The sequence below is a fragment of the Saccopteryx leptura genome, chromosome 3 (genome assembly GCF_036850995.1).
Source record: "Saccopteryx leptura isolate mSacLep1 chromosome 3, mSacLep1_pri_phased_curated, whole genome shotgun sequence".
NCBI lineage: Eukaryota > Metazoa > Chordata > Mammalia > Chiroptera > Emballonuridae > Saccopteryx > Saccopteryx leptura.
In genome coordinates this window covers 128006790-128011424 of record NC_089505.1, presented here as the reverse complement: position 1 = coordinate 128011424, position 4635 = coordinate 128006790, and positions in this window count along the sequence as shown.

The following is a 4635-nucleotide window of genomic DNA, read 5'->3' as shown; positions in this document are numbered from 1 at the left end:
TATCTACTGTAACTTTACCTGTAGTCTTTTTCCCAGTAATTTAAGAGATGGATATTTGGGATTGTATTTTTATTTTAACATCTATAGCTACATTATTACTTGCATTGTTTTGTTTTCATTTTTAGCCACATTCTATGAGCTGATCATTGTTTTACCCACCTGTCACCATGATACCATCAATCACTTTAATTCATAAGCTGAATATTCAGTAGGATATGATGCTTCCGCTCAGAAATGACCCACAACCTGTCATTTAAAATTTAGCAAGAAATGCACTTACACTACATTTTCAGTTGTATTGAACTGAAATCATTAAAATTGTATTTGAATAATTATATGCTGAAATTTGAATTAATATACTCAATTTTTCTCTCACCCCTACCCAACCTGGACCAAAATTATGAAATGTTCTGTTTCTACCTATGGCTATATAATATGATGATCAAGAAACAAATTGAAGTAAAAACGATGCAGTCAGAAATGCATTTTAGGTTACTTGCACGAACTATAGATTTTTTTTTTAAATGAATCCAATGAAACATTTTTCTCTGGTAGAAAGCATATCAAGTACAAGTTTTTACTTGGCAAAAGCTATTATTATTATCATCATTCCTTTACCTATGGTGATACAAATTTGAAAATAAGAGTGATATCAGGTAACATAGTATACCAGAATCTTAACATGATTTGGTGTTATTTTACCATGAAATGTTAAATAACTTTGCAAACCAATACTTTCCTTATACAGAGGGCATTGCTGGCAGCTGAAGTAGTACTTTTTTTTGATAGAGACAGGAAGGGAGAGAGATGAGAAGCATCAACTTATAGTTATGGCACCTTAGTTGTTCATTAATTGCTTCTCATATGTGCCTTGACCAGGGGTTCTCCTGCTGAGCCAGTGACCCCTTGCTCAAGCCAGTGACCTTGGGCTTCAAGCCAGCAACCATGGGATCCTGTTGATGATTCCACACTCGGGCTGGATGAACCTGTGCTCAAGCTGGTGACTTTGGGGTTTTGAACCTGGTACCTCAGCATTTCAGATCAACACTCTATCCACTGTGCCACCACTGGCCAGGCTAAAGTAGTACTTTTTGACTAAGGAATGAGACACACACTTATCTTACAGCCTAATTATCAGCTTTCTCTGAGTCAAGAAAAAAGCAACTATTAATCAAGTAAGACCTTGGTCACAAAAATACAGGTTTTGGTTTTTAAAATAGTTTGACTAGATTTGGTAGAGGGTTAGAAGATATGTGAACACACCCAGATGCAGAAGAGAGGAGTGAGCAGTCATTGGAGTCGTCAAGAAATCAGTTTCTTATTTTTTATGAGAAAACAGTTACAGAACATGGGAATTGGGTTGGAGTACACCTTAAAGAAAAATCCTGGTTGTCTTATTTCTTACCCCTGGTACTTACTTAGTATCAGGGACAGGTTTAACTGAAACACATCTAGTGAAGCAAACTGAGGGGGAAATACAATGCTGCAGATTTATAGGAGTCAGCACATTGTTAGAAAAGCCCTCCCTTATAAAAACAAAATAATAAGAAGAATATCTAGATAAAAAGGAGCAAATTGTAGATTGTCGTATATTCTCTCTCTCACCTGCCCTTGATTTTGTTTTTCTTTGCTTCCTGAGATACCCTTATTTGTCTTAAAAGTATTAATCCAAGTATAGACAAACTTTCCCCTTCTGTTTATGAGATTCATATATGTGAAAATAACCCAATCATTCCTGATGTTCAGTAGGTAAGCAAATATCTGTGTCCTCCCCTCTTTTGATTTTAGGGTGATTAAATCACTGACATTTTCAAAGAGAATTTTACTTTAGCCTGACCAGGTGATGGCGCAGTGGATAGAGTTTCAGACTGGGACGCAGAGGACCCAGGTTCGAAACCCCAAGGTCGCCAACTTGAGCGCAGGCTCATCTGGCTTGAGCTCGGGCTCATCAGCTTGAGCCCAAAGGCTGCTGACTTGAAGCCCGAGGTCACTGGTTTGAGCAAGGGGTCACTCACTCTGCTGGCAAGGGGTCACTCACTCTGCCAGGCAAGGCACATATGAGATAGCAATTAACAACTAAGGTGCTGCAACGAAGATGTGATGCTTCTCATCTCTCTTCCTTCCTGTCTGTCCCTCTTTGTCTTTGTCTCTCTCTGTCTCTGTCACCAGAAAAAAAAAGGAATTTAACTTTAAAAAAAGAAAAAATTAGTGGACCTATGGTGGTACAGTGGATAGAGTGTCAACCTGGAATGTGGGGTTGGAGTCATTGGTTTGAAGACCCTGGCTTGCCAGTCAGGGCACATACAAGAAGCAACTACTACAAGTTGATGTTTACTGTTCCTACCCCCCCCCCCATTTCTCTCTCTATCTCTCTCCCTCTCTCTTTTCTTGTCTCTTTCTCCTGTGAATGAGGCTGTGATTGGCCACCTTAAATTAGATAGGTGTTTATTTGGCAGAGTTGGGATAAAAACTCTGGTCTGTCTGACTCAACTTGAGGTTAGGCTGATCTCATGTCAAGAGGGTCTGTCCTAGGCACAGCCAGGTGAAGATGGAGTCCCAGATCATAGAAAATATAAGGAAAAACAAACCAAAGGGAGGAGGAAAAGTTGAAGAAGACTTCATGAAATGAGACTTTTACCTGGTCTGGGCAAGAAAGATGGATTTAAAAAGAGAGGAACCTAGCAGAAGTTACTCTATGTGAGTGACAAGCTACAGACTGGGAGATACCTTTAACCCATTTAACAAATGACTTGAATCCAACATAAATCTATAAGTCAATAAGCCAAATCACCCATAAACGAGTGGGAAAGAGGTGAAAAAACAATTCACCAGGTAGGAAAATCCACATGACCAAATACATTTTTTAAAGGGCAGCCTAACAGCCTACAGTAAGTTAGTGCTTTTCTTTTCTTTTCTTTCAATTTATTTATTTTAGAAGGGGGGAGGAGCAGAAAGCATCAACTCCCATATGTGCCTTGACCAGGCAAGCCCAGGGTTTCGAACCGGCGACCTCAGCATTCCCAGGTCGACGCTTTATCCACTGCGCCACCACAGGTCAGGCAATTTTTTTTTTTTTAGAATTTTTTTTTTTTGTTTGTTTTTTTGTTTTTTTCATTTTTCTGAAGCTGGAAACAGGGAGAGACAGTCAGACAGACTCCCGCATGCGCCCGACCGGGATCCACCCGGCATGCCCACCAGGGGCGACGCTCTGCCCACCAGGGGGCGATGCTCTGCCCATCCTGGGCGTCGCCATGTTGCGACCAGAGCCACTCTAGCGCCTGAGGCAGAGGCCACAGAGCCATGCCCAGCGCCCGGGCCATCTTTGCTCCAATGGAGCCTTGGCTGCAGGAGGGGAAGAGAGAGACAGAGAGGAAAGCGTGGCGGAGGGGTGGAGAAGCAAATGGGCGCTTCTCCTGTGTGCCCTGGCCGGGAATCGAACCCGGGTCCTCCGCACGCTAGGCCGACGCTCTACCGCTGAGCCAACCGGCCAGGGCTTTAATTTTTTTTTTTTATATTTATTTATTCATTTTTTAGAGAGGAGAGAGAGTTAGAATGAGAGAGAGAGAGAGAGAGAAAGGGGGGAGGAGCAGGAAGCATCAACTCCCATATATGCCTTGACCAGGCAAGCCCAGGGTTTTGAACCAGTGACCTCAGTGTGCCACTTTTCAAACTGTAGAAATGATCCCTGAAAGTATAGTCTTAACTCTGCCATTTTTCAAGTGTGAACCTTGGGCAAGTTATTAAATGTCTCTATGCATCAATTTCTTTTTTTTTTTTAATTATTTTCTTCTCTGTGTGTGTGTTTTTTTAAGATTTTATTTATTTTTAGAGAGGAGACAGAGAAGGGGCAGGGGCAGGAAGCATCAACCCCCATATGTGCCTTGACCAGGCAAACCCAGGGTTTCGAACCAGCAACCTTGGCATTCTAGGTCAATGCTCTATCCACTGTGCCACTACAGTTTCCACATCTGTAAAATGGAGATGATAATAGTCTCTATCTTCTGGGGCTGAGAGGACCAAATGAGTTAATATATACAATCTAGGCCTGACCTGTGGTGGCGCAGTGGATAAAGGGTCGACCTGGAAATGCTGAGGTCGCCGGTTTGAAACCCTGGGCTTGCCTGGTCAAGGCACATATGGAGTTGATGCTTCCAGCTCCTCCCCCCCCCCTTCTCTCTCTCTGTCTCTCCCTCTCCTCTCTAAAATGAATAAATAAAAAAATTAAAATATATATATATACAATCTAAAGCATGTCATACAGCAGGTGGCAAAGGTAAGTGCTCAATACACAGTAGTGATCGGTGGTAGCAGTAGGAATTTCTAGAGATCCTTAAGCCTCATCACTGATGTGGAGCTAAAGCAGGTCCTGAAAAGCTTCTGCATTCAAATCTGCAGCCCTACCTTATACTGGGTGACTCGAGGGCCTTGTCTCTGCACCTCAGGCTCTTTGTCAAATGGGGATGAGGATTTTAACAACCCTAGAGCATTGCCTCAGACCACAGAGTGGGGAAAGGCTGGGCAGGAGGAGGGCCCTCCCGCCCTCCCCTCCACCTGGGAGGCAACCTGAGGAGGCACGGCCCACAAGGGTGCGGCTAGGCTGCCCCTGGTGACAAGGCAGGGGACCTGCGCTGAGTT